The 12,783-nt window shown below is 37.2% G+C and overlaps 1 long non-coding RNA gene across 1 annotated transcript in view; it reads left to right on the forward strand.

Annotated features, from left to right (window-relative positions):
• Window positions 1–4,579, forward strand: part of LOC129049180 (uncharacterized) — a 35,613-nt gene extending 31,034 nt beyond the window's left edge. The window contains exon 4 of the long non-coding RNA XR_008512023.1: window positions 4,228–4,579. This is a non-coding gene — a long non-coding RNA (uncharacterized LOC129049180). The remainder of the gene's footprint in view (window positions 1–4,227) is intronic.
• Window positions 4,580–12,783: the final 8,204 nt, after the last annotated feature.

Genomic DNA, 12,783 nt, shown 5'->3' on the forward strand with positions numbered 1-12,783 from the left:
ATGCAAATAAAAAGTTTAAAACTCCTACATAAAATAAAGCTGAAGACCATAAGAAATTGTCAGCAGGAGCACTCATCAAAGAAAGCAATTTAGGTATTTACTGAGGTTTAGCAATGTGAAGAGTGATAGGCTGGATTGAGTGAATGATTAAAAAAGTAAATGCTCATGGTCCACGCTCTTAAAAAAATTTCTTCCCTAAGGCAAATACTGTGTATGTATATACATGCATATTTGCAATATACATAATTAAAATGTGTGTTATATGTACATATAATTTGCTTAATTCTCTACATTTGGCAGTTTTCAACTTTTGCTCTCCTAGAACTTGGTAGAGAACTGATTGTATTTTAACGTATCTCCTTATATGTATCTTCCTCTATTTATCATTGTAGTCCTAGCATCTAACATAGAACGATGCATACCAGTAATTAATTTATGTGGAAAGAAGGGAGAGAGGGAGGGATGAAGGGAAGGAGGACATGAAGAAGGGAGGGAAGGAGGAGCAGCAGGAGGAAAAAAGAATCCGGTTTACTGTGTGAATCCTTGAATTATCCTTGGAAAGTATTCTCAACTCCGGACAATTTTCAAATTCTAGAGCCACAGTGATTATCTGTCTACAGGTCTTCCTCTTCCTTCCCACGTAGCTATTATTCCCTTATTATCTTTTTTCTCATGGCTTTTCTTCTAGTTCCTTTTTTCGTTCAGCCCATATCCTTGCTGATGCATCATCTAAATGACCACAATTTTTGTTTTTATTTTTATTTATTTATTTTTTTTGAGACAAGGTCTTGCTCTGTCACCCAGACTGGAGTGCAATGGCACAGTCATGGCTCACTGCAGCCTCCACCTCCCGGGCTCAATCGATCCTCCTGCCTTAGCTTCCAGAGTAGCTGGGACTACAGGCATGTGCCACCACAGCCAGCTGATTTTTCTAGGTATTGTAGACATGAGCTCTCAGTATGTTGCCCTGGCTGGTCTAGAAGTACTGTGCTCAAGCAATCCTCCCACCTCAGCCTCCCAAACTGCTGGGATTACAAGTAGTAATCATGGTGAGCCACTGTGCCTGGCTTAAGATTTTTATTTGATCAAAAGTCAAATAACAATATATTGAACAAATAAATCATAGACACCACGGGAACACCATACTAGCAAGTAAAATTTCAAGTTATGCTTCCCTGACTGAAGACTTTCAATAAGGCTTGTCAGACAACCCCTAAACATGTGGTCTAGTAAAAAAAGCTGAGCTGTGGAGTCAAAGAGTCTCAGTTTAGAAAAGCCCTCCCTTACTTTCTAGGTCTGTGGCTTTAGATATGTCATCCAGTGTCCATGAGTCTCAGTGTCTCTTTATAAAGTGCTGGTAATATTTCCTACCAATAAGAGATTTTGGAGATTAGGAATGGTGCACATCAAACATTTAGCATAATACCTGGCTCTTGGAAGGAAATAAAAAAACTACATAAAATGCAAGACTTTTGGTCAAATTAATATTACAGATATTACAGGTAATAATTGCCTAGTAATTTAGAAGAGAGACATATAATTAGCTACTACCAGTGCCTGAGAATATGCTAAGAACAGTAAATATTAACCAATTCCTTGAACACTAACTATTGAATGTATTCCCAAAACATATGAAATAAGTAATTGCTATGACTTAATAATGATATTTCTATTGGTCAGATTTTCACATCTGATTCATCCCACTAGTTGGGGGAGTGTATTAGTACATTCTCATGCTGCTAATAAAAACATACCCAAGAGTGGGTAATTTATAAAGGAAAGAGGTTTAATTGACTCACAGTTCAGCATGGCTGGGGAGGCCTCAGGAAACGTACAATCATGGGGGAAGAAAAAGCAAACATGTCCTTCTACACATGGTAGCAAGAAGGAGAAATACTGAGCAAAGGAGGAAAGTCCCCTATAAAACCATCAAATCTTATGAGAACTCACTCACTATCACAAGAACAGCATGAGGGTAACCTCCCCCATGATTAAATTACCTGCCACCAGTTCCCTCCTATGACATGTGGGGATTCTGGAAACTACAATTCAACATGAGATTTGGGTGGGGACACAGCCAAAGCATATCAGGGAGTGACATAAAACATAGCCAACCATGCTATTAAACAAACAAACAAAAAACTAGTCTGAAGATCTTAGAAAAATGCTACAAACAGTTAAACCTAGTGAATAACAGCAGCAGCAAGTTCTTGGGAAATTCTCTTTTTACGCAGAATAAATTGGGCTATTGTAAAATAGCATAAGTTCTATGATGGTTCAATCTCATAAGGCTTGAATGAAACCAAAGGAAAGCAAGTACATGCATACTGGAAAGGGACATATGGATGAGGTGTTAAGGCAGCAGTGCTCAACCTGTCCTCACATGAATTCCTCTTAACATCAAAGGGCTAATAGTGGCCTTTCTCTTAGAAAATGCCCCCCAGCTCCCCAGAGAGAAAAACCCATATTTTCTATTTGCATGTTTAGTGTGTATATTTATTTTACTACTGACTTCCTGAACACAATCTGAAAGATAGTGATTCTGAACTCATAATTAATTCTAGAAATTATCTTTCATTCATAAGATTACTATCATGAAAACACTTTAAGGAATTCCTAAAGTACATTCACTTATCACTCAGACAATGGGTTTATCTACTCTCTCAAATCTTGAAACTCTTATTTATCTTTTATGGCACTCATAAAGCCTGATGTTGTCCGTGTGAAAGTGTACCTGTGCATGATTGTTTGCCTAGCATCTCTTCCACTTTTGCATGTTGGTTTTCTCTTAGCTCACTGGCTGTGGTTATTATAATTTTCCCCTATTACATCACAAGCTATAGGACAGCTGAGCTTAAAACCCTGTCTTTAACTGGAAGCCTAAACCGTTCAGCACTCTTTTTGCTACTCTGAACAGGGCTGAATTACAGAAATGGAATAAAACTGATCTTATTGCATTTCTTGACTGCACTTGTCAGTTAAGTGCAGAACCCTCCAAATCCAACCATAGGATGTGAATGAGCTGAGCACCCAAGCATATTTGTAAGAATCAGTTCTTAGGCAACCTGAAAGTATCTGATATCTCTCTTCAGTGAGTTTGCATGATTTCTAACAAACAGAACTACTTCTAAGCCCTTTCTACTCTACAATGAGTTCACATCAGGACAGACATTCCTTACTCAATGCTAGGCCTTTTCAGAGACTTTAAAGGTTGAGTATACTTACCTTGTTCATAGGACTGATGGCATCAAATGTTATTCTAAGATTGATTTGTATTTATGTAAGCTCTGGTGTGAAAACTTAAATATTTAAACCAATCCAAATGGAATTTTTTTCCCTCAGGGCTACAATGCTTATGACCTGTAATGCCACATTGCAACATAAAGAATCTATAGTTACCCTATAAGCCTGGAATGTGTGCTTGATAATGTTGTTTTTCTAGGAGTCTCAAAGGTTTAGCTAAGCCGCGTCAATTGGTTTGTAATTTCTGCCTCCCTGCTCTTCCTTCCCTTTCTAACTTCCTCATCTCAAATGACACTTGCATTGGTTAATAATCAGGAATGTTTGCTTTATAAAATGGCTTCCAGTTTTTCAGTTTTTCTAACAAATACCTTATTGTGTGTAGTGCTATTCTAATATATCTTTTAAGGTTTATGGGGAAAAGAAAGGCTATATAGGAACTAAGAATTTTAGAAAGAGTGGCAAAAATGAAAGAAAGAAAAGAAAAAAGAAACATGAGAATCATCTACTTCAGTCACTTGCCTGAAAGTTTTGTCAGAGGCCTTGACAACTACACCATAAATAAAGCAGTGGCCTATTGTCACTTTCAATGGTCCATGTGTCTGCCCTCTGTTGATGGCCAAGTCATGAGGAGAAAGGCAGATAACTTGTCCCAGTTCTACTACCACCTGAGAAGGTTGGTACTGTGAGATAGACTTTTGGGTGCCAGGGCTATAACATGAAGGAAAAATCAAAGGAAACATTAAATTTGAAAGCTAAAACTTAAACATGAGTGTGATTTTATGCCTTGGAACTAGAATAAGGCAAACAAATTAATAATAAAAACAGTGACCCCTTTAACAATAATAGTAATAATGACAATAATGACACTGAGTAAAACTGGTAAGCTTACTCTTTGCTAGTCACTGAGCTAAGTGCTTTACACATATTATGTCTTCTCTTTTAATCCTCACATCAACCTTATGAGATATTATTTTCATTTTGCAGGCAAAGAAGCTGAAGGATTGAACAGCTAAATAATAGTGGTAATAGTAGTCACAGTGACAACAATGATAACAATGAAAACATTGTTTTAAAGATTTTACATGTTACCTAATTTAATCCTAAATAACAAGCCAATTATATGGGTTATAGAATTAGAAACTACACACAAGAAAACTGAGGCATACAGAGGTTAAATTAATTTTCCAAGGTTACTAAGCAAATACATGATAGTGCTGGAATTCGGACTCAGGCATTTTGGCCTCAAGGTCAAGGTTACTAAGGATTATAGTCAAAGATAAAGTATAAAGTCACCAAGGTCACCAAGCATTGTGGATCAAGGTCACCAAGCATCACGCTCTGCCATCTCCCCAGAAGCAAGTGTAAATAAACGTAGATGTTGTACATCAAAACACAACTTACAACAGTTTCTTATTTGCTCTATTTCAGTGATGGAACTCAGTTGATGTTAGGCCAAATATGAAAGTATACTTCTGGTTGCTTAAGCTCTTCAAATATGCCATATATGGATCAGCTAAAGAGACCAGCTTATCCTGATTTGTTCAGGGTACAGTCAGTTTTAGCACTGACTGTACCACCTCCCAGGAAACCTTTCAGTTTTGGATAAACTGAGAAAGTTGGTAACAGAAGCATGGAATATGACTATTGCTTAATCGGTAACCCTAGTCCCATCCCAATATTATTTCCAGTTGTACATTACCAAGAAGAGAATTGAGACATTTATTGTAGGAAGCCCAGCAAATATACCCTATCCTAAGCCTCCTGTTTTGGCACTTAGCAACTTTGTAACTTTCAATTCCTCCAACTTTTATGCCTAGGAAAGACTCAATGAAACTGGATTGGGATTAAAGAATTCATTGCTGCTAAGAAAGAAATACACTTACATGTACCATTTAGTTCTTCCTGATGTTTTTCCCTCTCTACCATACTCCACCAAAGCCAGCCCCTAACTCATCTGGGCAGACAGGCCAGATCCTAAAGGCTGTGACCTTCACTAAAATTACAGGATAAGAGTCAACAGGGTTTTCTGCCAAGGGACCTCTTATCTCTGGACAGCCTCAGAGAACAGCATCCCCAATTAAGTTTTTTGTGTTACATGGGCACTTACAAAAATACTTATTCCCGGTCTTTGAAAAAGCCAGTCTTGCCAGCAAATGTTGGAAAACACAAACATTTAGTAGCACACCTGCACCTGGTAAATTTTGACAGAAAATATAATAAATATATTTAGCAATATCAGTGACCATTCTTAGTAAATAAAGCCTTGCTATCTTGAAAAAGAAAACTGAAACAATTTTAAAGCACTTCATGAAAATCCATATTATGTTAAAAGCAAATCTGACCTGCTCAATAGAGTCACACATTCTCACACAGCATTTCTCGAGTGCCAATTATATGCTGGACACTAGTAGCTTGGAAGGGTATAATTCAGTAAGACAAAAAATAAAATAAATAATACTAAAAGTACTGTGTTCAAAGTGCCATAAAACAGATTACCTCTGACATGGAAGCTTTGGAGTAGGAAATGAGTGTGCTAAGCAGACTAGGAAAAGAGCCTTCCAAGCCAACAAATGTTATGTGCAAAGGAACGGAGCTTAGATGGGCTTGATGTTCTGGAGGAATCTCAAATCATTTTCTGTGGCTGGGATATAGCATGAGAGAGAGGGGCTGTAGGTAATACCAGAAAAACAAGTAGCTTTTAAAATTACTTTTGATAGCAGGTTTTCATATTTGTGTAAGAATACAGTGGACATACAGTAATAATTTTATTAATGATGATGCTAATTAGTAACATTTATTGAGCACAAACTATTTTCTAGGTACTGTGCTACAAGCTTTACTTGGATTTTCTCTGGTTAGAATAATTAACTTATTACTATGAAAAATATGCTTTCTAAAACAAAAACAAAAATATTATTGAGAAGAGTGGCAATATTTATATTCTTGCAAATCTCTCTAATACCTGCCTTAAATATAGCTGGCTCTAATATCTATGTCTGCCTTAAAAATGTGATGTTTTGCTTAGAAGTTTATCTATTTGTCAAGTATCAGGCTATATGCTGGACAGCAGAAATATGATGATGAAGAAACAGATGTGATCCCTCTGTTCATGGAGCCTGCAGTCTACTGAAAGATGCAGTCCATCAACCACAATTGTACCAATAACTTCTTAACTGTTACTGCAATAACAGCTAGAAAGGAAAATTGAAGAGTGCAGTCAGAATATCTGACCAAGGGGAAATTACCTAGGATGAGGAATCTGGAACTGGGTGATTTGCAGATATAAACACAAAACAAACTTCAGAAAAAAGGAAAAACATATCTTCACATTTTAATTTAAAATATTAATTATAAAATAAAATTTGTTATTAGTAAACTCACATTGAAACCATCAGCTACCAGATGGAAGCTTTGGATTTCAACTAGATTCCTGTCTATCAGCCAGCAATTAGACATTGTGAAAGGCATATTCTTAAACCATGATGTACCAAAGATTTGCGGTTTTAAAAGCAATACAGTCAGGCCGCAAAACTTACAAAATTATTTAGTTTTGTATTACTTCCTTTACGTCCCCAAAAAGCAAGATTTGGAAATTTTTCCATTTTAGTTTTTGCAGTCATGGGAGAAAATTTTTTAAATTACACACATTTTTAGCTTCTTAAATTTATATTAGATTTTTTCAAGTGGACTAAAGTTTATTAGCATATTCTTTTTCAGGGATCAAATGTTCTGTTTTCTAAGTAGCAACAGTGACAATAAAAGGAGTATGCTGAGATTTTGGAAATGTCAACACTCCTTCTGGATTCTGAACCACGAGCCAGAGATAAATGAGCAACTCTATAATGTTAGACTGGCGAGCACAATGCAAACTGGGGGGTTAAAATGTGCCTCTGTTGCTTTCACTCTCAAATCCAGGCCTAGAAGCCTATAGACTTTCAGAGCTTAACTATAGCCCTACTGACCACACCGGTAACCCCAGCCTGCCTCTGTAGAGCAAGGAGCAGAACAGAATGAGGGAGGCCTAGGGAGAGGAAGATCTCAAGAAGCCAGGTGGGGTCTGGGCCTTGCAAGCAAGGTCTGGGGCTGTTTTTTTACTCTCACCAGTGGGTGTGTTTTCTTCTCCTCCTCTTCTTCCTCCTCCTCCTATAGGAAGAGGCTAGTGGACAAAGAGAGAAAGGACTGAGGGAGGAACTTAGGAAAAGGAAGAAAACATTTGCTCTCTACAAATAAGATGAAACTTAAAATCAGGGTCTAGTAATAAATAGGAATAGTTTATCTTTGTTAATTTCTCTGTGGCTAACAATTTAGAAGCAGAAGAATACAAAGGAAGCTCTCCAAAGAACTGAACTTTTCTGAAGCACAGTTTCCTTATCTATACAATTGGGGTGGAGGGTGGTTAAAGTAATATTAGCTCAAAACCAAACAAATCAATTGAGAGAATACATGCATACCCACTATTCAAACAAATCATTACTTAAATAAATATTCAACTTTTTTTTTTTTTTTTTTTTTTTTTGAGACAGAGTATTGCTCTGTCACCCAGGCTGGAGTGCAATGGTGCAATCTCAGATCACTGCAACCTCCCCCTCCCAGGTTCAAACAATTCTAATGCCTCAGCCTCCCGAGTAGCTAGGACTACAGGCACATACCACCATGCCCAGCTAATGTATTTGTATTTTTAGTAGAGACAGGGTTTCGCCATGTTGGTCAGGCTGGTATCGAACTCCTGGCCTCAGGTGATCCGCCTGCCTCAGCCTCCCAAAGTGCTGGGATTACAGGTGTGAGCCACCACCTCTGGCCTTAATATTCAATTATTTCTTATTGATTACAACTTTGTTTGAAGGTGGCAAGAGGTAAAATGTTGCCACCAACATTAAAGAATGCACCATATTCAGTTTCTCAAAATTTTCACTAAAGTTTCTAGGGATGAGTAGTTCTTAAAAATATTCCCAAATGTCTCTGTATCTCTTTCTTTCCCTTTCTTTCTGTTTTTCTGTGGGGATATGGATTGTCCAGAGAGCCTGCTTTTTTGTGTTAAATGATGGGTAGAATTTTAAAACTCCCTTGGGAGTAGATTCTTTGTGCCACCTATGTGAAAAGACTTTTTGCTCTGTTCACAAAATCCCCAATTAAAACCTGATTCATTACAATTCAGCCCTAACATCAGATTTAGAAATACATGAAGTAATCTATGTACTTGCAATTTAGGACTTAATAAATTACTAATAGAACTCTGAATTGAGGGCTTTTTACAATCCAACTAATTTTTTACATCCTAGATATCACTACAAAGATTGCATATATTTTATAAAGCAAAGTGAACTCCAGTTTGAGGTTCTCGGGTAATTATTTTAATAAGTGCCATGGTTTCCACACACACACTCAGATAAAATTAGCTGCTCATCATTATTTTAGACTTATCTTTTTGTGGTTTTTAAATAATGTGTGGTTTTCTTTAAAATATAACCATATGACTTTAATGCACTACCAGTTTATTACAACTTTTTCACAGTTTCCTTAGTGTATTTTAATTGCATCTAAGACACCCTGCCACACCGCCTTTTTTTCTTCCCTTATTTTTTTCTTTTCTCCTCATTTCTCTGAATCTTAGACTATACATTTTCCTCAAACACATTTTGGCAAGAGTGTGTTAAATATTTTAAATAATAGAAAAAAATAGTGAGCCTATGAAGAGATCAAAAGTCAATGTAGGCCTGGGATAAAGTTGGGATGCATTTTCCCCAGTTTGCCTCAAATACATACTCTCTTTTGATTTTTATTTCTATAGAAATCAAACAGTCTATTTATAAATGTGCGTATGGTGCGTCCATCCTCCAGAAGAAAAAATGCTCATTTCTTCAATTTTTTTTCTCTTTTTTTGAGACAGCGTCCCACTTTGTCACCCAGGCTGGAGTGCAGTGGTGCAGTATTGGCTCAATGCAGCCTCAACATCCCAGATTCAAGCGATCCTCCTGCCTCAGCCCCTCAAGTAGCTGGAACTACAGGCATGCACCACCATGCCCAGCTAATTTTTGTATACTTAGTAGAGACAGGGTTTCAAACTCACGAGCTCAAGCAATCTGCTCTCCTTGGCCTCCCAAAGTGCTAGGATTAGAGGTATGAGTCATGGTACCTGGCTGGCTCATTTTTTGGTTTTAATTATTGATCTTAGAGCCCATTTCATGATTGATTCACCTGCTGTATATCTGCATAGATTAAGTAGAATTTCTGCCAGCAAAATATTTGTTTACTGGTTTACTGTGTAAAACGGAGGTTTGATATAGTCTAAAGCTGTGTTGGTTGGGGAATTCTGCTTTTGTGTCTACTCAGAAAATCTTTCTACCTCAGTTACCAATATAATTGAATTTCAGCATGTATAGCACCAATTAGTGCATTCAATATGGTCATACTGCTTTGTTCCATCTCTTCCTTCCAATCCCCTTCCATCTCCATATCAGAGAGAGGCAGATGTTTCCAGATTCTTGTTGTGTATCACAGCTGTGTTAAAAGGCCCCAGCAAATAACTAGTTTGGATATTTTGGCCCCACAGTTTTTCTTTTGGTATTATTGTTATGCTCCTAACACAATTTGGGCAATAGCTCTGCCAAATTCCTTGTGGGGGTGGTGGGGGGGATGGCCTCTTTGTTTGTTTGTTTGTTTTAATGGATTTAAAAAACCTCTTAGTAAAATTAAGTCTAACTCTCAAACATGTTTGTGAAAAGATTGTTTATAGATGTTAAAGGACCTAGTGTACTGAAGTCATCTAGCAAATATTACAACAGAGCAGCATGGTATGCTTATGTAATTTAAACTCAATTATACATATGTAGGAGACAGAGAGAAAGAGACATCATTTGATTTTGTCCTCTGTCCCTGGGATGAATTTATGGCTGTGAGTGAACATGAAATGAAAAACGTGAATCTGTTGTTTCCCAAGTTATCTAACTTCTGCCTAAGTGAGAGTATCTTGCTACGGTGAGTGTGATCTTCATTTATAAATATGCAGTACCTATTTTTTTTTTTACAGTATGGTCCTTAAGTGCCTTCCATGCAAGCCAGCTATCACCTGGTGCTTAACAAAAAAAACAGAGCTCTATTCTAAGGCTGGAGGAACAATTGTATTGAACTTATTGAAAGCCAGTACCATACTGTATTTGAAGGTCATTTTCAAGGGCATTATTTTTTCTATTTTGATTAAACTTAATTTTGTTTGTAAATACAGTGTTGCATTCTGTCTCCCAGGCTGGACTACAGTTGGCACTGTCATGGCTCACTGAAGACTGGACCTCCTAGGCTCAAGCAATCCTCCTGCCTCGGGCTCCTGAGTAGCTGGGACTAGAAGTGCACCACCACACAGAGACAATTTTTGTGAATGTGTGTGTAGAGATGAGATCTTGCTTTGTTGCCCAGGCTGGTCTCAAATTTCTGACCTCAAGTGATTCTCCTACCTCAGCTTCCCAAAATGCTGGGATTACACCACACTCAATCCTTTATTTTTATTTTAAGCACTGAGATTAAATTTTATTCCATGTGAGATGCTACTATGCTGTAAAGCCATCAATTAGCAGTCTAAACCATAATTTATCTTAGTATAATCTATAGTTTTGTGATGTAGATTAGAAAAAAATTACAGTGTGGATGGGGAAAAAAGGGCAAAAAAGTCCAGGACCAGACAGATTCTCAGCCGAATTCTACCAGAGGTACAAAGAGGAGATGGTACCATTCCTTCTGAAACTATTCCAAAGAACAGAAAAAGAGGGAATCCTCCCTAACTCATATTATGAGGCCAGCATCATCCTGATATCAAAACATGGCAGAAACACAACAAAAAAGATAATTTCAGGTCAATATCCTTGATGAATATCGATGAAAAAATCCTCAATAAAATACCGGCAAACCAAATCCAGCAGTGCATCAAAAACTTATCCACCATGATCAAGTTGGCTTCATCCCTGGGATGCAAGGCTGGTTCAACATATGCAAATCAATAAATGTAATCCATCACATAAACAGAACCAATGACAAAAACCACATGATTATCTCAATAGATGCAGAAAAGGCCTTTGATACAATTCAACACCCCTTCATGCTAAAAATTCTCAATAAACTAAGAATTGATGGAATGTATCTCAAAATAATAAGAGTTATTTATGAGAAACCCACAGCCAATATCATAGTGAATGGGAAAAACTGGAAGCATTCCCTTTGAAAACTAACACAAGACAAGGATGCCCTCTCTTACCACTCCTATTCAACATAGTATTGGAAGTTCTGGCTAGGTCAAGAGAAAGAAATAAAGGGTATTCAAGTAGGAAGAGAGGAAGTCAAATTGTCTCTGTTTGCAGATGACATGATTGTATATTTAGAAAACCACATCGTCTCAGCCCAAAATCTCTTTAAGCTGATAAGCAACTTCAGTAAAGTCTCAGGATACAAAATCAATGTGCAAAAATCACAAGCAATCCTATACAACAAAAATAGACAAACAGAGGGCCAAATTATGAGCAAACTCCCATTCACAATTGCTACAGAGAGAATAAAATACCTAGGAACACAACTTAAAAGGGATGTGAAGGACCTCTTCAAGGAGAACTACAAACCACTGCTCAAGGAAATCAGAGGACACAAATAAATGGAAAAACATTCCATGCTCATGGATAGGAAGAATTAATATCGTGAAAATGGCCATACTGCCCAAAGTAATTTATAGTTTCAATGCTATCCCTATCAAGCTACCATTAACTTTCTTCACAGAACTAGAAAAAACTACTTTAAATTTCATATGGAACCAAAAAAGAGCCCACATAGCCAAGACAATCCTAAGCAAAAAGAACAAAGCTGGAGACATCACGCTACCTGACTTCAAACTATACTACAAGGCTACAGTAACCAAAACAGCATGGTACTGGTACCAAAACAAATATATAGACCAATGGAACAGAACAGAGGCCTCAGAAATAACACCACATATCTAAAGCCATCTGATTTTTCATAAACCTGACAAAAACAAGAAATGGGGAAAGGATTCCCTATTTAATAAATGGTGCTGGGAAAACTGGCTAGTGATATGCAGAAAACTGAAACTGGACCCCTTCCTTATGCCTTATACAAAAATTAGTTCAAGATGGATTAAAGACTTAAATGTTAGACCTAAAACCATAAAAACCCTAGAAGAAAACCTAGGCAATACCATTCAGGACATAGGCATGGGCAAAGACTTCATGACTAAAATATCAAAACCAATGGCAACAAAAGCCAAAATTGACAAATGGGATCCAATTAACTAAAGAGTTTCTGCACAGCAAATGAAACTATTGGCAGAGTGAACAGGCAACCTACAGAATGGGAGAAAATTTTTGCAACCTATGCATCTGACAAAGGGCTAAAATCCAGACTCTACAAAGAACTTAAACAAATTTACAAGAAAAAAATCAAACAACCCCATCAAAAAGTTGGCAAAGGATATGAACAGGCACTTCTCAAAAGAAGACATTTATGCAGCCAACAAACAGAAAAAAAGCTCATCGTCACCAGACACTA

This window comes from Pongo abelii, chromosome 10 (genome assembly GCF_028885655.2).
Source record: "Pongo abelii isolate AG06213 chromosome 10, NHGRI_mPonAbe1-v2.0_pri, whole genome shotgun sequence".
Classification (NCBI taxonomy): domain Eukaryota; kingdom Metazoa; phylum Chordata; class Mammalia; order Primates; family Hominidae; genus Pongo; species Pongo abelii.